At 45.4% G+C, this 22,935-nt stretch overlaps 1 long non-coding RNA gene across 2 annotated transcripts in view; it reads left to right on the forward strand.

Moving 5' to 3' along the window:
- LOC117771742 overlaps positions 1-22,935 on the forward strand; it is a 46,192-nt gene that overhangs the window by 11,816 nt on the left and 11,441 nt on the right. For both annotated transcript variants that reach the window (XR_004615635.1, XR_004615636.1), the window contains 2 exons: positions 9,702-9,781; positions 11,408-11,645. This is a non-coding gene — a long non-coding RNA (uncharacterized LOC117771742). The remainder of the gene's footprint in view (positions 1-9,701; positions 9,782-11,407; positions 11,646-22,935) is intronic.

Consider the following 22,935-nt stretch of genomic DNA (forward strand, 5'->3'; position numbering starts at 1 on the left):
TGGCTGATCACAGTCCCTCTACAGGTCCCGCCTGCCACAACGAGGCAGTGATGAAATAGCTGTGGTGTTAATGGATGTGAGAGCAATCTTGACCCTCTCCAAAGAGCAGGCTCTCCGTCTCCATTATCAAGGGCCTTTGCTTTGGTCTGGATCAGAGCCTCGGCTCTCTCTGTGCCACGGGGAGTAGCCAGACAAAGGTAATTGTGCACCTCCTCTGCCCCTGCACCTCCACGTCAGGGCTCAGGGGAGCGCCTGTGGAGGACACAGATTTTGAAATGGAGAGAAAGCACACACAGGCAAGTAATGATGAGGTTATTAGCACTGAGGTGACTAATTACCTAATTGTACAATCACAAGGGGGAGCAGGAGGGGAGCCAGGCTGCAAGGTGAGGAGAGGAGAAGGGGAGCAAAGGTGGAGTGTTTGGAGAAACTCGGGTTCATCTCCTCTCTTCCCCCTCCCTGGGCCGGGCTGCAGGGGTGGGTCCCTCGCTACATCTCTTTCCCCGCGGCGTCCCCCCCCCAGCCTGCTGTTCAGGTCCCAGTGACATCTGCTTGTAGCACGACGTGCACCCCCCCCGCCCTTTCGGAGGCCAGAGTCCACCCCCCCTTCACACCCCCGCTTGCCTCCCCGTGCAGATGTTGCGCTCCCTGGGTCCTGCCCGCGTGGAGAGCGTCAGGCCTGTTTGATGTGTGATGAAACGGAATCGAGCGAGCCACTCAGGGGCTCAGGGAGCAAAGGGGGGAGATGGGGTGAGGAAGGGTACCGGCAAAAGATGGGAGTGGGCTGAGGAGGAGGAGGGCAGGTGGGGGAGAGTACAGGGAGGAAGGGATGTTGGGACAAGTCTCATTACAATATAAATCAGAGAATGGGCACAAAGCACAGAGTTGGGACATCCCCGCACTGGAGGTCACAAACCTGAGGAGGTGCATGATGGGAAGGAGGAGAGAGGAGGAAACGAGGAGAGGAGAGATGAGGATAGGAAGAGAGAGACACAGGGAAAGGAATGAGATAAGATGAAAAAAATCAAGGTGAGAAGAGGAAAGAACTTCAAGGAAAGGAAAGTGGATGAGAAGAGACAAGTTCAGAGAAGAACAGAGAGAGGAAACAAGGAAAGGAAATGAGATGAAAGAAGAATGTGGGAGGAGATAAGAAGAAAAAGAAACTGGAAGACGAAAGGAGAGGAAACAGGAGAGGAGATAAAATGAGATGAGAGAAAAGGAAATTCAAGGAGAGGAAGCAGGAAGAAAGGAAACAAGGTATGAGTCATGAAGATGAGAGAAATCATGATGGGATTAATGAAACAAGGTGAAGGAAGGAGTAAACAAACTAGGAAACAAAGATGAGAAGAAGATAAGGATATGAGGGGAGAGGAAAGGAAATCGGAAATAAAAAATAGAAAAATGGAAGAAGAGAAAAAAGTAAACCAGATGGGACGAGACTAAATTAGATGAAATTGGAAAGGGAAGTAGTGATAAAGAGCAGTGCATCAGGAAGAAGGTAAAAGATATGGGGACTAAATGTGAGGAAGTCCGAAAAGAGGAAATGATATTAGAGGACATGAAAGAGGAAACGAGGAGGAGGAGAAGACACAGATGAGAGTAGAGGAAATGAGGATAGAGGAAAGATTGAAACAATTAGTATAGTAGATACAAGAGGGAGGCAAAGGAGAGTAGTTTAGATGAGAGAAAAGGAAATGAGATGAGAGGAAACCAGTGGGGAGAGAAGGGAGTAAGAGAAGAGGAAAAGAGGAAACATTGGGAGGAAGAGTAGAGGAAGCAAGAGGTGAAAGGATGCAAGGAGGCAGAATGACAGTAGAGAAACCAGACAGGGTGACAAGGAAGAAAGAAAAATGACGAAAGTAAAATTCGAGAAAGACAGAAAAGAGGAAACATAAGAAGTGGACGAAAGAAAGGGAAGTGAGAGGAGATAGGGTGCAAGTTAAGGAGTCCAGAGGGGTGACGAGGGCACTGGAGGAGAGGAGAGAGCAAAGAAGAAGGAAGAAGATGAAGAGTGAGAAGACGAGATAAGGAGATGAAGCATGAGAAAAGGAAATTGGATGAAAAGAGACGAGACACAAGGAGAGGAAAGGGAAGCGAATCAGAGGAACTGCAATGAGAGGAGAGGAAGCGAGAATAGAGGAAGTGGTCGCAGCTTCCCCTCATGTCTGTCTTTCTTTCTTCCTCCTTCCCTCCACTCGTTTGCTCCGCGCTCCTCCGCACTCCCTCATTTACTCTCTGCCGTCTCTGTAATCTCGCTCCCCGTGCAGTATGTTAATTATTGTTGTGAAAGAACAGGGAAAAGTTAATGATGACGAGGAGGAGGAGGAGGATGATGATGATGATGATGATGATGATGATGATGATGATGATGATGATGCGATTATGATTACACCGCTTAGTGCGGGCAGTGCCGCGCCACGTATTGAGAAAAGTTTAACAAGGGGAAGTGGGTGAAGAGGCACTAACGGGGGGATCAGGTGAAGCGATGGATAGGTTAGCAGTTAAAGATCAAAGGGAAAAACAAAGGCGGATTTCAAACGGGCCCAGAGAGCTTGGCAACAGACCCGCGGCTCCTCTGATAATACTTAGATCTATAAATGTTTCTTTTTTATTTATTTATTTTCTTATTTATTTTTAAAATTATTCATCGCTGTAATAATTTGGGCCTAACAAGCACTTGAGGGAGACGGCTTCCTTTTGCATCTCCCCCCCCCACCTCCCTGTTTCTTTAGTTCCCCGCTCTGTGGTGCTGGGAGCTCGGGGATTTGGGGGCACTATTAGAGAGAATTTCTTTTATTTGCTGCTAATGAATGATATGCATGATACTATTTTCTTTTTTCTTGTGTACTTTGTGGGGGTAACTGCGAGGATCGGGGCAGGAGCTGGAGAATTGGACTCTTTTTCAAGGCTTTGTTCGTTTAACCCTCTTCTCGCCTTCCGAGCGAGTGCACGAGGTTGTTATTGTCACTTTGCCGGATTTCCAATTCAAATACGCCGTCGTACTTCGCTTGACACCAGCGATGAGGCATAGTTTGACTTTGTTTTGCTATTTTCAGTCACACTGTGTGTTTATGAAATATGGGTTAACTGGTCTGTAGATACAGGAGAGACACAGCAGGTCTGTAAACATCTTTGCCACTGAGAGAAATAACTGCACATTTATTGTTCTTTATTGTTCTTGATTCGTAAGACGCTTCCAGTTTTTTTCTTTTCTTTGCCCACATGTGAAAACAGAGCAGTTTATTCATGATAATGCTGCATGGGCTAAAACTAGGATTATATACATATTTTATTTAGAATTAACACACTAGCACACACACGTTTTATGTGTAAAAGTGGTCCACTGACGATACAGAGAAACTACAGTTATCCACAACATGTAACATACGACTTAATTATTATCAGGGGGACCATCACGTCAGTACTTGAAATCAGTCCTGTAGGAAGTTAGTCTCAAATGTCCAAACACTGGCAAAACAAAGATCAATCATGTGGCCAAGGTCACGTGGACTAGAGGATCCGAGAATCGAACCACCGACCTTGATCTCCTGGCAAGGTCGTGAACTCCTGTCTAGTCAGAGTCAACTTTATTGTCAATTCTACCACATGTACAGGACTCGATGGGATTGAAATGCTGTTTCTGCGTCCATACACGCCACCATCTTGAATTCACTGTCAGCAGCACTTCTGTTGCAGTCATAGACCTTCATTAGGTTTGAACTCACAATGTGAAACCACACATTTATAATTTAAGTTAAACAAAAGTTAAACTACAAACATCTGAGACAATGATCATATGTAATTAATGTGTTGCTTATTTAATTTCTTTCTCATATCCAGGCCTAAAAATAGTCTCTAAATGAGCGAGAGTTCACTTGTTTTATAATTTTCCAGCAATTCATGATTATATTAAACGAGGCAAAGTAGGGCAGATGAATTAGCTCAAGTCAACAAAATTCTTGAAACAACTTGATATTTGCTCGAGCCCAGAGAACTGATTGCAGCCTCTTTTTTGTGTTTGTTTGTTGCAGAGAAAATGACAGTTTTAGGAGTCCACAACTAACGTATTAGTTGTTAAATCTGATGTTTCTTGCAGTATATTCTCCCGATACCTTATCGTATAAAGTATTTATTCTGCTGTTTGTGCAAAGATGTTGATATTCGCAGGGGAAACGCTGACCTTCACCTCTCTATGCAGGAAATAACGCAAATGCCTTTTAAAGTCTCGTCTCAGTCGGCTTTTGGAACAACTGCACGCAAACACACACACATACTGCACATGCATACGTAGACAAACAGGGGAACATAAACTATTTTGCCTGCAGTGATGGCTGCAATGCTATATTCCAAATGTTAAAACAGCAGCACACATCAGTGTTCTCTGTGCTGCGGTAAACATGGCCTGATAATGACCTCCCTCCAGACTGGAGAGAGCTGCTCCTCCTCGACTGTCCCCCTCTCTTTCCTCTCCTTCCTCTCCTCTCTCTCTTCTTCTTCTTCTTCAGTGTGTGTGTGTGTGTGTGTGTGTGTGCATCGACCCGGGCCCCCCCGAAAAAACTTTGAAGTTGCCTCTCTGCCACCTTCTGTGTAAATCGGCAGCTTCAGATGGGAGTTGATGAAGGCTCTATTGTCTCCCTTTGGAGCGCGCTGCAGAAGAGGTTGTGTGATGAATGTTTGAGCAGCAGTGATAAAGCTGCACTTTTCCCATGCTGAGAGTCGTGCCAGAGGCTTCACACGCCTCGCCGGGCAGGAGGGGAGAGTCCAGGCCGGGCCGCCCTGATCTTTACCTCCTGCAGTGGGCTATATGGATGGGGCTTCAGGGAGCTCCGCGGCCAAAGGTCCAGTGTATAAGTACAGAGCACAAGTCCATAACACACCTGAGAGAAAAGACTTGTATGTCGATGCACTGATTCACACTGATGCCGGCACTTTATTCTCTCTTCTCAAAAACAAACTTTGTAGTAATATGTGTGGACGCTCAGGACTCGTGTTCATGTTTAATTCAAGCCTGTAAATGACCATTAATTAATAAACCTCATACGTCGGCGCTCTCCATGCTGCATGAGTGAATGTTTAACTTTTAATCTGTCCGCAGTTGACACATGCTCAAACCTGCAGATTGACTCAATTAGAGAAATCCTGTGGAATATGACGCAGATCAGATGCAACTTGCCGACGTTAAATTCCCGTCTTTGTGTGTTTCCGCACAGCTTGTTGCTCCCCAAACCCTGAACATCTGTGCATAGGGAAGGCGTGGTGGGGGGGTTGATGGCAGGCCACATGGGGAGGGCCTCCTCTCCCTCAGTCTGTCAGCCCACCTGACTGCTGCTGTGGCAGGCCCGCCCAAGGCAAGACCACAGGCTAGGGCCTCTTGTGGGCCTCCAGCAGGGCTCGCCAGCCTCCCTGAGCCCATTAGAGCACCCCTCCTTCCACCTCCGCCTGGGTAGCCCCTACCCAGCCCTGCAGCCCTCTGCCCCTAGATGCCATCGCTCTCCGTCCTTCTCTGCTCTGCGCGGAAATAACTCTATTGTTTCCCTACTCTTTGCCATGTTGTGTCTGTAATAGGAGCAGTTTGGGGGCATGTGTTTTTTTTAATTTATTTTTCTGCCTTTGCCTGCCTTGTCCTCAGGCTGCGAGGTTTCAAATCAGGCTCCTGAGAGGCTCCGGCTTCCGGTGGTGTGAGAATATTTTTAGGGGACAAATCCCAGAAAGGCCTTTTTTACAGTTACTGCACTAATGTGGTGTGACTGTCAAAGCCTCGTCGAGTGTCCACTGCTCCCCTGAACGATCCAACATGGAGAATCATGGAAGCGCTTAACCGGGATTCACTGTGTCTCATAACAAAGACAAAAGACGGGAGTATTTGCGTTATGTATTTCTCTCTGGCTCTTTGATTTAATGAGTTTGTCTCTAGAGTGGCGGAGATTCTCAGAGGCAAGGTGAGGTGGGGGTGGTGGTGATGAGCGTGGGGGGGGGGGTATGTGTGTGTGTGTATATGATCAGATATTCTGGATATCCTGTGATTCTCTGTCTACTTGAGTCTTTTTGATCTAAATGAAACTACAGGGCGTCAAACGGACCCTGCATGTGAATCAGACCCGGCGACTTTGCATACGAGCTGCAGAAATACCAGGAGAGCAAATTCATGTTCAACCCCGGTTGTGGATGCAATTTGTGGTACGTGAGCTTCTGAAGCGTGCTGTAATGGTTCAATTTATAATTAATCATATCTGATTTGCCAGATTGCCACAATCTTGGGGAATAAATTTTGTGAGTGTTGGGGTTTCTTACTTTTTTAAGCATTAAGTATTTATGATCCTTGATGGATATATAAACTGTGGTAAATCCATCGCCTTGAATATTGATTATCTCTAATTAAAAATGCAGTCTGATGAGAAGGTTAGTAGCCTTCTCTGGTCAGCCTCCCCCCCCCTCCAATTTTACAACTTCCATATTATTTTTTAAATTGCTGACCTCCTTGTGGTGTTTCCCTGTTTGCAGTTCAGTTCGCCAATTAAGCTGTAGAGCTCTTTAACGAGCAAGTCGTTAGATCTAATTAGGATGTGGTTAACTGCGATGCATTAAAAGGCGAAACCCATCATGTTGAAGGATGGTGGTGTCGCTGCTAAGCTCGACGGCAAACAGCTGTCGACTTTCCTGAGAGGTTCAGGCTATAAACAAATACTCCCCTGAGCACAGCGAGGAGACGGGACACCTTCTCGCAGAAAGTGACATGCGATATTACCAAGTTTGACAGGTGGGGCTGGAGAGAAATGTCTGTCTCCATCTTTTATTTCTTGGACATTAAATGGGTTGTATAAATATTTATATACTATGAAGAAACAAAGGTAATTCTACTCAGATTTAATTTTGAATGGAAGACATTAATCAAGAAGTCAATTAAAAACACAATGGGAAATGGGTGGGAAAGAAAAATGTCTTAATTTCAGCATTCTCCTATTTCCCGTTATCTGAGAATGAATTCCCAGACATAGGTTAGCATGTTTAGTTCAGTTGCTATCTTGTGCCGGTGACTCCTGGAGTGGTGCTCCCCAAAAGTGAAGGCAAAACCATCTTGATCGCCCCCTGTTGGCTGGCTGCAGTATAGGTCTTAAACGCCAGCTGCCTCCTCCATGTTAGCAGGTGGGGCATTTCTAAAAGGTCAACGTACATGTTAAAGAGATTTTTCCTCAAAGATAGTTTCTGTCTTTTTGGTGTTCATGTTTCTGGTAAGTTTGGTTTAAAGTAGATATGAGTATCAATGGGACCTCGATACCACAGATATACACCAGAATTACTCCCATGCAGACTCTGGGTCCAAATTATATTTTAGCTTTTAGCAAAACAGGAGGAATAAGAAGCGCATTGTCCATCTTTATTTACAGTCAATGATAGAAGAAGAGGTTTAGTTCCACAAAAAAAAAAACATCACTGTGCTTTTATTGTCACAGAGACAACAATGGTTATTTATGAGATAGCTTCTATGTGTGTTTAACTTTTCAAGTGTAAGAGAAAGAATGTGGTATTTCTCTCTTCAAAAGTTCTATCATCTCATTTTAAACATTTTATCGGCTGATGATGTTCCTGTAACAGCTTAACGGCACTTTTACAAAATGCAAGTACGTCTTTTGGGGGCAGTTTCACACGGTTCCATGACTTCTAAATAGTCGTTGATATCAGCATGAGGATTCCACGCAGGCATGTGGAGAACAATCCGCCGGAGCACTTTGGCAAAAAACGTCCCTTTTAACACCTGAACAGGTTTAACTGCTGTACAAAAAGCCTATTTTTGGTGCTATGAAGCGTTCGTAGACACTTACATTTCACAAACTCTTTCAGGTGAACGCTGTTAGGTACATATGGAGGAATCTGAATCTCATTACCTGAAGTCAGAATAGTTGGCAGACAGCTGTTTTTGCTAATGTGTGCACAGGGACGAGGGAGCAGGAGGAGGAGGGGGAGGATGGCAGGGCGGTGGGGTGTAGCTGAGGATGTGCAGGTGCAATGTGGAATGAGACACGGAGAGGAAAGATAAAGAGGAAGAAGGAGATCATTGAGCGAGACTCGTAATGTGGGAGTCGCGGGGCTCGGCATAAATCGTGGTAGATTACGGAGCCTGTGGAGATCTTTCGACTTGTGTTCCTCCTCTTCCTGCCTTCTGTTTGACATGAGAGTGAATGAGGTAATCCACGGTGCTCAGGGGTACACAGGCTCTGCTCCCATTTGGGCTTTGAACCTTTTGCTCACCTCACGCTCGGTCTCTGGTGTGTCGTGGTACAGTCGAGCATGTCAGACAAAGAAATTAAAGATGGCAGTTTACAGGGAAACACTCGGCTCTTTCGGCAACACGGCTCCGAGAAAAACCTGACAAATTGATTTAAAAGGATGAAATACGTTCCCCAACCCACAAACGTTTTCCCCTCACCTTTTAAAACATATTTACCTCCCTGTCTGTTCCCTTTGTGTCACTTCGGGAGCGCCTGTGCACGTTCGCACGTCTGTTTGCATGTTTGCATGTGCTCATTCATTTTTCATGCTTGTAATGGCACTTCTTTGCAGCTATTTCTATCAATCAGGGTCTTTTTTCTTGTTTGCATGTGAGATTATATGTGAGCGCATACGATATGTGTGTGTGTTTTGAAACTGCTCTGCTTGCAAGTGTGTTTTTCAAAAGCAGGACTGCGACTGTTCCTTTGTTGCTCGCAGCTGTCCCACATTAGGGATCAGCCACTATTCCCCAGGCAGTAAAGGGTTTTCAGAGGCCTTACTAATTGGCTGTAATCTCCTTTTTAAACTTGAAAGCCGGCAAGCCTCCAGCCTCGCAGTTTACAAGCAATTAATGCAAGGAACACCAATATTGCTGGTCACAACTGGTGTATATCTGCTCCCTCTTCCTGCGGCTCCCTCTTATCTGATCTCCCGTCACCATCTCAGAGGCGGATTGACTCCTCCTGCGCGGTGGGCCCCGGTGTAAACAGCTACTCAGTAGTGGGGCCTTCTGGGGAAGAGGCGCGGCGGGGGGATTTGGTGTGAATCTTGAAGTGTCCGTGGGGATGATGGCAGGGTTTGGGGATTGGAGGAGTTTCCTTCTTAGGCGCTAATGAAATAATAATGCAGGGAGTTGGCGAGGCTGAAATTTGCACATGAAAATACTCTCCCTTCGCGCTCCTTGCGTCTAATGTGCCGCCGATGACAATCCCTGCCTCTCGCAGTTTATATGCAAATTACTTCTCGCAGCTTCTTCCTCCTATGAGTCGCCGAGCTGGAGAGAGAGAGAGAGCGAGATAGACGGAGAGATATAAAGTGAAAGAGACAGAGTGGGGCTTTTTTGTTGTGTTTTGTTTGTGTTAGTCTTGTTTATTTTTGAAAGGATTTTTTAAAAGATGATAATATATTTTAATTTTTCCCTTTGTTTTTTTCCTGAAAGGCGATATGCAGATTCTCTGAAGAGTTTCAAATGCCAGACTTTTCTTTTGTATTTAATTGGAACATAATGCCGGTAGTCTATATAAAGTGTTTGTGTGAAGTAAGAAATGGTTGTATAATGACTCATTTTGGGGTTTTATTATTTTTTTCTGCAACAAACAAGACTCATCATCCCCTCAGGAGTCTCCTCCACCCCTGCCTGTCTGATTATTCTCTTTTGATATAAATACTGTTTCCTCTCTGTGACCTCTGCTCCGTGTTTTTTTTGTCCGCAGGCCTTTGCCTCCTGTCGGGTGTGTGTGGACGAGTTGAGTGTTAAAATCACATCACCACACGCTCCGAGCTGCAAATGATGGTAAATGAAAACAGAACAAACAAGCACGACAAAAACAAACAAAACAAAACATGTGGGTCCAAAACATTAGCCAGGCATCATAAATCTTCCATTACGTCTCACAAGTAATGGAAATAGCTAGATCTGATGGATTCTGCCGAATAATTGACACCAAACATATCTTTCATTTTTATATGTGAGAGGTAGAATATGCAGACATCAAATTCCCAGCTCCTCGCTCGATGTCCAAGGACAGGACGAGATGAGACGGCCCCGAAGACGCTCAGACGCGTCTGTGAAGGTGAAGACAACGTGTTAGTTTAGCATTAGACACAACCAGCCGGAATGAAAGACTGATATTTCCTTTTCCATCTATATATTTGTTCGTCTCTTGTACTTGAATTAGTTGTGAGTCCATCTGCGGAAGCTGAATTAAACTTAGAGAAAGACCAGCGTCGACTTTGCTTTTTATTCAACGGAAATCGACACCACAAACTTGGCGTCTGCATATTTTACTACTCACATAAAGACTTTGTGGTCACAGTAATTCAGCAGAATATGAAGCATCTAGAAATTTCCATTACACTGATTACAGCAGACAATGGGGGACAAATTTGTTCAAATCGTCACCTTTTTTACATTCAGACTTCAGTCTCTTCTGTTTCCTACCTCTTATAATATCTGGGGATGGGGGGGTGGGAGGGTTCATGTCAGCCAGCTCTCCTCAGTCACGGCCAGTTAGTTAAAGCAAACGCGGGCGGACCCTGGAGAGAATGCAGGGCGGCGGAGAGTGCCAATCACGGCCGAGCCCTGGGCATTCCTCGGTACAGCTCGCCTTGAGCAACTTTTTATTAATTTAATAAACATCCCACAGAGACAGAGCAGTGTGGACTCACGTACCCTCGCAGACAACGGCAACTGCTCGGGCATAATGACATGTTCTTCTCACACACTCGCATATTCACAGATGCATGAGAAGCGCACACAACCCCGTCTGACAACATGCGAGTGTGATTGGCATCGTTGGATAAATAAAGCCCAGATTTGTTCTTTATTTTCCCAAGTTTTATGATATCTCTTTCCACACGAATACAATACAAGTGAATTAAATTGTATTTGTTCAAAACACCTCTTCCCTCCAAACAGTGGTGGAGATTTTGATCCTGACTTTCAAACCTGCTATTTTGGTTCAGCCGAAACGGGAAAAGTCCAAACAAGGTGGGTGTGAAAGCACCGATAGGTTTCTCACTGTAGATCCAACAGAAAGTGTACTGTTCAGTCTCGAAAACCCACAGAGCTCGGGATGAACATTTGTATTTGGCACTATTTTATACCAAAACTAAAAACTGATGTTGCTCGATAAGCTACCCAGAGTTACATCTTTCTAGAAAAAGATACGAGATCTGAAAACCAGAAATATCTGATGCCCTGAGAAGATGTTTGTGAGAAAATACTCTGTATTGTTTTTTTGTAATTCAGGCGAACTGACTGTTTAATGGCGTCTTTGAAATAAAAGTTCTTCTCTTCGGCCCCCACAACACTCCGCAGGCTGGAGTTCATTGAGATTCCACGGGCTGCGCTGCGATGCGCCACGGGTGCGACTTAGAGCACAAAACATTATGAAAATAATAATGATCTCACTTTCAGGCTTGTTTCTTCCCTGCCCCGGCTGCTTATGGTGGGCGTCGGTGTCGATGGGAGTCATTAGAAAGGGTCGGGGCTCCGATCTCGACTGATGAGGGGCGGCGGCGGCGGCGGCAGGAGATCAGACTCCGGCATGGTAACAACCACAGCCATCATCATCATCATCACCACCTTCGACACACGTATACCTGCTGCTCTGGGGAGGAACTGCCTCCTGTCAAACAGCAGAAGGACCCCGGTGGTGTGTATGTGTGTGTATATGTGTGTATTCGGCAGTCTACATAATTCCCCCCCCCCCCCCAGTCTCGCCTCACTCTTTGGCTTTGACTGTTCACTCCTCTTTCTCTTCCTCCACCTCACCCCTCTGTCTCCCCCCCTCCTCCTCCTCCATTGCTCACTGTATCACTCCATAAATTCATGAATTTCCTGTTTATCATGAAAACTTATGCATGAAAATAGAGGGTGGGAAGGGGGGAAAAACAACAACAACGCACACGCACACACACACACACACACACACACACACAAAAAGAAGCAAACAAACAGGGTGAATGTTGATCGGGGTTTTGTCTCGTCTGGGTGCAGCGTTGCACCGGTCCTCAGGGGACGCATATGCACGAAGACCCTGATTCCATCTTTTCATTTCCCTTTCTTTCTTTCCATCCACCCACCTACCGCCTTCAATCTCTCCATCCTAACATTCACTCCTCTCCCCCCTCCTCGCTTTAGCCTCCCCCCCCCACCCCCCCCGCACCTATCCACTGCCTTTCTCTTCTCTTCTCCGTCTCCCCTTCACGGTGTCAAAGCCAGTTACAGGCAGAGGAGCTCTCCTCCTTAAATAATTCACAAGTTGATTAATAGACTCACAAGGGTATAATTAGGCAGGGGAGAGACAGTGGCTAGTGTAACCAGTACAGTGCTTAGGGGAATTAGAGAGCGGGGTTATTGAGGAAATGGAGAGTACCAGTAAAAAAAAAAAAAGGAAAAATAAAATAAAAAACTGGCTGCTGCAGTGGTGGACTTGAGGAGTGGATGAAGGGGCGGGGGGGAGGATGAGGAGAACGAGGGGAGGAGGGGGGGGCACCTTTTTCTGAGGCTATGTGTTGGATATGAGGCAGCCTCTCCAGGAGCAGGGAGCCCAGGGTTTGTTTGATGTGGAAATTGGACAGTTTGAATCCGTCTCCTTTAATTTTTCACAACTTACAGGGCCCCCCTGGGTGCCTCCCATTCCTCTTATAGGATATAAATTAGTTTTTTTTTTTGTTCTCTCACTCCCTCAGTTTTTAAACCCCTTTTTTCTCCTTTTCTTTTAACACATTACCCAGGTACCCCTGTTATTTATTTCATTTTTTCCCCCCCTCCTTCCCAGCGCCTTCCTCCCGTTCCTCTCCACGAATGGAGTTGTAGTTTCACCCCCGATGTTTGTCAAACAGTCAGTCATCAGCATAAAACTTCACTTATGTTGCCTCTAAGGCATCTTTTGTATTCTGAAAGGGATGTGCTTTCTGCTGCCAGACCGGTCTTCAAAACAAACAAACAGAACAATGGAACAACAGCTCTCTCTCTCCGCAGTTCAGACATCATATTTCTGTTGTGGTGATCTCTGTCTGCCTCGCTTTTTGCTGTTAAAATAAAATGAAAAGAACCAACGGAAATACACCCAGACAGGTACAACACTCTGCCTTTCCAGGTTGTGTTGTTTTTTTTCTTCTTGTCTTTTTTCTCTCCTCCTACCCGGGAAGCTCTCTGCGAGTTAAAGCAGTCATATTGGGTACACACTTCTGATGCTTTGGTTTGTTCCTCTGTATTTATTTCATTGTCGATATCTCAGATTGCCTTCCCCAGTCCCGCTCAGCAGTGTCTTTTTTGCTCTCGGGATTCGTCGATATCTAAACAGACTGATGTGTCCATCCTGGCTGCTCGGGGCTGGCTGTGATGTGCGGCGTGTCTGCCTGCATGTCGACGTGTCAACTTTAATTCAAACTCCTGTGTTCTCCTCTCATCTGTCTGCTCCAGATGTTGCACTGGGTGTCAAAACGGATCTCTGCTCTCAGAAAAAAAGGTGGAAAGCAACACATTTTTCTGTTTGTAGAAACTGATAGATCCACTTTGAAATTCAATTCAGGCGTGCAGGAGGAGATGAGCCCAATTCAGTGAGCGTGAGCCTTGATGCCACTGCTGATTTCATTTCTCGCTTGTTATCTGCACGGAATAATCTGACGTGACTGCCAGGAGGGAGGACAACTCTGCTTATTGGTTAATTCACTTCTTTGCTTGCCTCTGTTTGACGATTGTGCATTAATTTTCATTTCTGTACCAAGCAGTTGGCCTTTCTTTGTTGTCCTCAGCAGACGACTAATGACTTATTGATATTTTCCTTGGCTGTGCTGATACCCTGCCACCAGGAGGCGCTGAAAAGAGCGGGACCCCTGTGTGTTGATTTATTTATCTGTGTCTGGATTAAAGCCTGTACACCTGATAAAGGGGATGTCAGAAGAGCTTTGACAGCCACAGAGGCGGCAGAGTGTGTGCGATTTGGTCGCTGCGCCGGCAGAAACAAGGAGTGTCGATGGCATCTTTGAAGTCTTGACAGATGAGAGCCTCTGAACATCCCCTTAATCTTGCCTTCCCCTCAGAAAGGCGTGCGCGCAGGCAGGTTCTGAGCGCGCTCGGCTCCCTGTTTGCCTTATTCTCTTAATGACACAAACCATTCAGCGACCACGCATGATAGCATTTCATCTGGCATAATGTGTGGTGGCTGCTTACTTCAAACGCTCCAGCACTTCTCCGCTTTAAGCCGGCTGGAGACGGCAAGAGCCGGGACATGAACACACGAGGCTTTTCCTGTTGGCTTGATGGGATGCCTGTGCGGGGTGTTCGCTGTTTGATTGCGCTGATTGTTTTCGTGAGCCCACCTAAAGCAAATACAAAGAATCTGCCGTGTATGATTGTCTGGGAATCAGATCAGTGGAGAGAGATATGTTTCACCCATGAATGCTCCACCTGCCTCGGATGCTTGTAATGACCCTTGAACCTTGAACTGTTCCCATTACTGTTTCTTCACACAGCAAATATGATATTGCTTCCACACGTAAAGACGAGTCACTACAAAGACAATGTCAGGAAAGTGCAGCGATACGCCGTCAAGGGGTACATTGTGTTATGCTGCACCCCGTCTCCAGCTTATTATATCAGCGCTGATTTGATGTCTTCCCATCAATACCCATCTTCCTTTCCTGCCTTTCCCAGACAATGACAATGCAGTGTAGGCAGAGTTGAATATGGGGGGGGGCGGTCGTCGTGGAGGACAGGAGCTGCTGGGCATGAGAGGGCGCTGGGGTTAATTACTCCATTACTGGGTGGCTCAGCCAGGAGCTGTTTAAACAGGCCCCAGTCAGCAGAGGATTAGGCCTCATTACTCCGGCTAAAGTTACGCCCACGACCCTTCCCCATCGTCTCTTACTGCGGGTTTGTCAGGCATTCTGGGGAATATTCATATGAAGAAAGGGGGGGGGCGGGTAGAGGAAGGAAAATGAGATTAAGACTAAGCAAAGGGAGGAAGGACAGGTGAGGGCAAAAGAGCAAACCGGGGAATATGATGGGGCTTAACTCCAGCGGATCACCTGCATCATCACCTGAGCTTCGCCAGGGCTACAATTATCCCCCAAAATGCCCGAGCGCAGCAAGATTAGCATCTTAAACTCAGGTTACCCTCCCTCCCACCGAACCGAACCCCCGGCCATCCACGGCCACCGCCTCTCCGCCGTCCTCCTCCAGGTGTCTGATGGCACTCGGTGATAATGACGGTGCTCTCGTTTGCAGGAACGACCGACTCCTCTAAATTAGGTCGATGTTTGTGCTCCATGAGTGGATGGGTCAGTTTACCAGGTCTTTAGGGCATGAAATACTTTGGTTTACAGTGACAGTCATATCGCTCGGTGATGAAAGGTGTCAGGATGAAATGGAGGGACTGGTGTTACAGTTCGTCTAATGTCCGTTCACTGCAAGAATAACCTAGGCTGATATGTAGGGGCCATCATTTTTGTTTCTAAGTGTTTAAATACGTAGAAATGTCTGAACGTCCGATTGGAAATAATCTGTCATTTTAAAATATGCATTATAATAAATATGGTCTCTTAACATTTAAGATAGAGAGACTGTGGTGCATTAGGATCAAGTAATTTAGGATCTATTATTTTTAATTTAAACTTTGGGTTTCCTCTAAACACAAAGTGTAGATGTGGCTGATAACACTTAATTCATCAGATTTCTAGTTATTTTATTTAAAAAAATTATAAATTCTTAGATGAACTAAAAATTTGAACTTAAATGGGGATCATTTAATTCATCCTGTCCTGACAAACATTTAAATTTCGTCGAGCTACATGAAAAAGTCAACAAATCAACAGATCAACAAAGTCGGTAGGAATCATCCTCTGGGGATCATGAATGTCTTCATTGGTACTTTCCTGAGGCAATACTGAACTATCAAAGCCACTTAGAGTGGGGAGGTAAAATCCAAGTCAAATTCCAGAAAAGGCATTTAAATTTGTTTGTATCATTCTCTGACTGGTTATTCTCAAATGGAGGTTTAATTGAATATTCATTTGCACCATGACACAAATTGAAGTGTCCAGTTGGGTTTCTCCTTCACAATGATGATCCTAACCTGTATTTTCCTGAAGATATCTCTATGCCTGGGGGGATAAAGAATTTAGGGATTTCAACAAACTTGCCAATGGATCAAATGGCAAAAAAAAAAAGTGGATGTCTTCCAATTAGAAGAGTCAACCGTGAACTGGAAGAACTAATCCAAGGGGATTTTCAAAACAGATTTGTGAGAGCTTGAGTTGTGGCCTGCTGAACTGCGCACTCAAAGTTTTTGTGTCTGTGCCTCTTTGTCTTCAGTCCAATCACCTGAAACACATGAAGAAGAAAAAAAACTACAGACTTACGCTTTTGAATCGTGCACAGCGGTCGTGCAAATCTCTCCAGAGGGGGCTGCCAAAACGCAGTCGATAAAAATCCCATTTCATGTGAGTCAAAAATGCTTTCTTGATTTATGGGACATGGTCGCTCGTCAAACTATGTGATTTAGGTTCAAATCCAGAACAGAGCTTTTATTATATAATTGAGGACAAAAAAATCAATAGAAGCAGCTGGATGTGGCCGCGGCAAGCAAGGCTCGCATCCATATTGAGAGTGTACCCTCTTCGATCGGTGTCTGGGCCAGGCTCAGCTTCACTAGCCTAATCACACACGGAGCAGGTCGATTGGAGGTCTTAGCCAGTGGCGCTCTCCAATGGCATATGTTAACATGATTCCCCCTCTTGCTTGCTGTTTAAAAAAATAGCTGCACCTGAGATCCTTGGCCATTCAGAGCTCAAAAAAGCAGGGATTATTTTAAACATAGCCTGAGGTGAGAGCGAGATTCTCCGGTCCGATAACCTGAGCGAGCTGGAGGTGGGCGGCTGAGGACAAGTGGGGCAAACAGGATATTTATCCTATTGATTTTCTAAAGTTGAAACAAGAAGATTTAGGGGAGCTTGACTCTTAAAATTCCCAAGGAGCCGCTCACTGCTCAGCCGCGTGGCCGTGAGCGCGCACACACGTGCTTACCAACACGCAGACACACACAGGAAAGCGTGTTTCTGGTGAGCGGGCTGAGCGAGGTTTAGGGGCCTTGAGTTGCAAAGCTGTGCTGTGCTGTGGAATGATGTGCCCCAATGTGTGTCAGAGGAATCATTATAGATGGTGCTAGTGCTGAAACCCACCCATTGTGTGTGTGTGTGTGTGTGTGTGTAGCGTAGCGTGTGTGTAGCAAAGTGGAGGTGTGAGCAGACAACAGATGGGACGGGCCGCGGTATTGCGGATATGTGGCTTTGTCTCTGCTGCCGAAGGGAGAAAACCCTGCAGATCATCAACAAAACACGCTGTGGAGGAAACTGTGTGGGAATGTGACTCAGCACACGGAGCGTCTCTTGGAAATTTACAAATTCAGATGGTAAAATTCTCAGTGCGGAGGATGCAAAACTTCGCCTGTTGCTATATTCAGAATGTTGCGTTTTACTTGAGGATAACGATGGAATTGTTTCCAGTGTAACTTGTGCAGAAGAAGTATTGAGAAAAAAGTTGACTTCATCTCGAAATTGTCCTTTTCTTATGTAACATAGCAGTGAAGGGTTAGGAGTTATTTTCAGGGTCCGAGCTTCCAGGGGTAAAAGTTCTGTTCAGCTTCAATATTAGGAGACAAACAGATGCAACAACTCTGAGGTTCGGACGGATGAGAAACTCATCAGGACCCCTGCTGACCTCACATTGTTGTTCCAATACCAGCCCCCTGACACTGTGACATGAAACAAATCCACAGGATCGCACTGCCGGGGCCTTTAGACTTGACCTGTAGCCTTCATACCACCTCAGCCAGGTCTAAGGGGGTGAATATCAGGGTTCTTTTGTGTTGTCTTTGACACCTTGTATTATAAACGCTTGAGTCTATTCAGCACCAATGCATCACTTGAGGATAATTACAGTCCAGGTCAAGCCGGCGTCTTGGCTGCAGCCGCCTGTCTGCGCTCTCCAGCTGCTCCTGTTGGACCTCCCGGGTCAAACTGCAGCTATGACTCGTCGGGCGGCGGTCACGACTCGCGACTCCTCAGTCATGCTCGCACATGATCGCTGATCTCATAGGTGGGAAGGAGGTGCTGCGGTAATTGTTCTGTGGAGTGCCCCAATTATGCCATTAACGGCCCCTCAGTGATGAGGCTAATGGCGAGAGACCTCGTTTGCATAGCATTATCTTAATTGAGCCCGAGGCCTGGCATGAAAACAAGCCTGAGATTATGTTACTGATGGATGGTGGCGATGGTCCGGTGGCAACCATTTACGCGACAGCTTTATTAATTAACAGCTATCCAGTTACATGGGCTTTAACAGGGATGAATAAGTTAACATGGTGACTGTGACGGCGACGGTGACAGGGCTCCGGTGCTTATGTGTGGGCTTCTAATGGAGGAGACACGCTAATATGGGATGTGCGTGTGTTTGTGTGTGTGTGTGTGTGTCTGTAGAGGGACGCTGAAGAAGGTCTGGCATCGGATCTTATTACCCATTTCCTAAAGGAGGAAACTGAGCCAGCGTTAGTAGCAGCCTTTAAATAAATCACCACACAAAGCCGGTACTAATACTTTTAATCGTGAATTAATTACACACTCGTAGCAGGGAGAAGACCAGCAAATGTTCCAATATGCTCAGGTCTGAAATCTGCATCGCTCGATATGTGAGGGAAATTTCCACCCCAGAGAGAACTGCCTCTCCGTAATGTGAAGCAGGGACTCATTGTGAATCGCCCTCAGACCAGAACCGGGACTCACACACGCAGAGAGTGTCTGGGTCAGGATGGAGTCTTAGATGAAGCGGGCCGGCCATGCAGCTCTTTTGTTATGTTAAGATCTGCCATGTGATCCGTCGGGATAAAAGAGGAGAGAAAAAAGAAACCGTTCAGATAAGCTTCCCCTCATCAGATAATTAAGGATGCCTTTGCTCCAGTTTCGCCTCCTTAGCATGAGTGTCTGATCAACTTTCAAAAAGCTCATCAGTCAGAGTTGCTCCTTGGAGCTCCACTCCAGGGGTTTAACCGGGTTCCTCCAGGAGCTGCCTCCCCGAGTCCAGCTCGGCACCAGGGGGCCTTGGCCTGCGGCTCGCCCTGGAGGGTCACAATAAATTTTCCAGAAAATCAATTATTCCTCTCTGGCCAACAGCTCCACGAACAATATTAGGTATTGTTTTTATTTAATCATAATGAAGGTCTGGAAGTTGTTATTTTTTTGTAAGGCTAATGCCACAATCAATTTTTCTATATTGATTGTTTTTTATTGAATTATTTAGTCTATAAAAATGTCAAATCTTTTCCAAACCAAAAGTCCACAAAGTAAAGACACTTTACAAAATAACAAAAATGTAACAAATCTGCATATTTAAAAAACTGAAAGCAATTATTCCCAAAACTCAAATCATGAATTAATTAACTATCTAACTAACTAACTATTAATAATTTTTGTTCATCATGATCCATGAATTATTCTCTGAGAAATGTCCCAAAAAACTAAAATCTCCTAATGTTAAAGAAAGTGAAAAAACAAAGTTTGGTCCGCACCCAAAATGTAATGAGTTCTTCCCTGACCCACACTGCATCCTTTCACCAAGTTTTGTGTGAATCCATCAGGTAGTTTTTGTGTAATCTTGCTCACAAACAAACGAACAAATCGACAGGGGGGTGAAAACATAACCTCCAACGGAAACTTTCCCCATAAATTAACTGATCAATAATCATTTCAGCTTGAATTTACTCTGTGATTAAAAAGACAAATTCGGCAAACGCTGCTACTCGGGAGGTAGACTTGATCAATTAGAGTCGGCTAATTGAAAAATCAGTTAATCCTGTTTTTCACCCATCTGTGTAAAACCATTTGTTTTGTGTGTAACCACAGTTTTCCAGCTGCTGGTGCAGCATCTGCAGGATCGTTGTCCCTCGCCGGCTCCTCGAATGTCACTACTTTTCCATGCTGTGATGCAACTGAGCCGCGCAAATGAGCAAACAGAATTATGAAGTCATTCCTCAACAGTATGCAGAGGAGGTCGCTGCGGCCGCGCTCGGCTACAGGCGACAATAAGTGAAATTAATGACTGTTTGTGCTGCCGTCTAATTGCAGCCCGGTGAGCGGCCCTTTTTCTGCCCCTGTTACATTTCCCCACCTCGACAGCCCTTTGCTCCTTGTCAAAACTCTTCCTCCACCTGTCACAGTGTCGGAGTTTTGCGCACGCCCCCCCCCCCCCCAACAACCACCCACCCACCCACTCTCCTCTTCCTCCTCTCCGTCGCCCCCTCCCTGCCTCCCCTGCTGCCAGTTTTTAACTACACTCCACTCTGGCCTCTGCTCTACTTGTTACAGCCCCAACACGAGTGCAAACAATCAAAGTCTTTGGGAACGCTAAAATATGCATGGCTATCCGTGACAGACAGATAAAGCAGGGCAATTAGCCACGTAATCCTAGAGCATCGTGCGGAATAGTCCGCCTCAGCTGTCCTCCCTCCCCTCCTTCCCTTTACTCTCTTGGTCTCCATTAGTTAAATGTACTCTGTGTGTCGGCTCCCCATCAAATCAAGTAACACTTCCCCTAATTGGCTTATAAATAATACAGCAGGGCCTACATTATAATTTCATCAGTGGTAAACATTGCGGGGGCAGTTGGTAAAGAACCTATCCCTCATTAATTTCTTAATTTGGGTAGATGGAACGAAGGGGAAGTGAGGGAATGAAAGGTGGAGACGGAGGGAGAGAGAGAGATGTGGAGATCGAATGAACACAGGGACTCGCATCACCTCGGGCGGAGAGAAAGAGAAAGAGCGGGAGATGGTATAGAGGGAAAAATAATAAAAGGGGGAAGAAGATGCTACTGCTGCTTCTTTTGTTAAGAGATGTCAGATATTCAATCCCGGGGTTTTGTCAGTACTCCTGAGCAATAGGTGATGAGGGCCCCACCGCCCCCATTTTACACACAAACACACACACACACACAAGTAAACACACAGCCTCTCTCCCCAGTCTCACTCGCTGTTCTTTTTTTACACCGACTTAATGAATATTTCATAACAAGCAACATAAATATTCATTCTAATGGTTTTGCACATAGTTATTACCGGTATTTCCTTTTCTAAAAAAAAAAAAGAAAAAGAAGCGAAGAAATTACAAATTCTGCATAACCAGGCCCTGAAATAATTTCTCCCACTCCCATGCAGACACTCGGAGGACCGCTCAAAATTATCTAGATCAACTACTCTGACAGTATTTCGACAATAAGTCACGTAATGAAAATATCCCCCCCCCCCAAACACACACACAAAACTTGTGTTTGCTTCGTGTCACCTCTAAGACTCTAATTATTTGCATGTGCGAAAAACAGATTTGTCTGCGGGAAATGGCGTAAAGTTCACGTCTAATTTGAATCATCGGCTGCAATCGCGAGACAAACCGCAGAAATTCACACAGATTCCCCCGGGTGATGAAATCCTTTTTGTAAAAGGCAATAGGTCTGTAACCAGCCTTTCTCCCCTTGGCGGATAAATGTCACCCAAACCTGCTATTATATTGCATAATGCACTTTTAAGGGAATTTTACATGGCCTGTGATAGATGCTATGAAATATGAGGTGTGAGAATTTGACACGCTCTGATCTCTGAAAGACAGATATTAAAGCAAACTCTCAAATAAGCCACCACCACCACCACCCCCCTGTCTTCTCCTCCTGCTGAAATCTGGAATATAAAAGGCGCAGCGAGCCCTTCAGCCTTCAAAAGGAAAGTTAAGCGCTCCGTATTCTTGGTGAGGTTTTTGAAAATGGAGCCACCTGACGGCAATCTGTCTCCGCTGGAACCCAACTTGTCACTGTTACAGAGAGCTGTCACTTCACAGTGCCAGCGCGGATGGAGACAGACATCCATCATCCGCCCGTATTTACGAACACGCGACATGATGTCTTGCAGGCCTGCCGAACAGTGTGTTTCACTTAAGAGCTGCCAATCCTCCATCGCTCAAGCACAGCCACGAGTGATTTTCATTCACTTATCCCCTGACGTCTTGGAGAAAACACAGTGATTTAATCCTGAAGCCACAAAGAAATAAGTGCCTATCAATCACACTCAAAGACACATCACACAGAGCTCATTAAATCGAGGAAATCCTTAAATCCTGCACTTAAGCAAACGCAGCAGCATAAGTCCCGATTTAGAATCTCTCTTAAGTAAAAGTGAACAACTGATCGCTAGAGAGATTCATTTAGGTATCAGAAGTATTCATACCTGTCACAGCTGTAAATTATTGGCACATGATGAGGCATCAAATGGAAAAAAAAAACATTTTTAGCAGTATAATTTACTTTGGTATTTAAATGTACTCATTAAGATTAGCTGTTCCAAACCTTTTCAGGTCGTTGAACAACACCAAACTATTACTGGTTCCGAACAGGATGTTTTCTCCTAATTATGACGAGGTAAAATAAGGATTTATTTATCTTAAAAGGTCATTAAAAGGTTAAGAAGACTCTCCTGTAGAGGGAAGAATAAGGAGAGCGACATCGGCGCAGCGTCTTCTATGTGTTTGTAGTTTCTCATTTGTTTCGCATTGTACAAACGTCATCAACACGCCCACTCGCTCGAGATGAATCCTCAGGATAATCTCCTGCTGTGTTCTCACTCAGGCTCACTCTGACATACAGGAATCCAGAGTTTTTACCAGGGGGCTGGCAGGGGAGATCAACCGGAGTTCAGTCTGAAAGAAGCTACAACGTAAAGGGATTGACTGGCATTCATGTGTTTGATGAGTTAATGTGTTGGTGTATTTTCATTAGATTTGCTCGATAGTGGGCTGGAGAAACCAGTAAAGTATGATGACATTTGTATCATCACTTTTGTCTCAGCGAACTTGTGCCAGAGCCTCTCAGCCCTTTTTTCTGACATCCTAAACAAAACAATA

This window comes from Hippoglossus hippoglossus, chromosome 12 (genome assembly GCF_009819705.1).
Source record: "Hippoglossus hippoglossus isolate fHipHip1 chromosome 12, fHipHip1.pri, whole genome shotgun sequence".
Taxonomy (NCBI): Eukaryota; Metazoa; Chordata; class Actinopteri; order Pleuronectiformes; family Pleuronectidae; genus Hippoglossus; species Hippoglossus hippoglossus.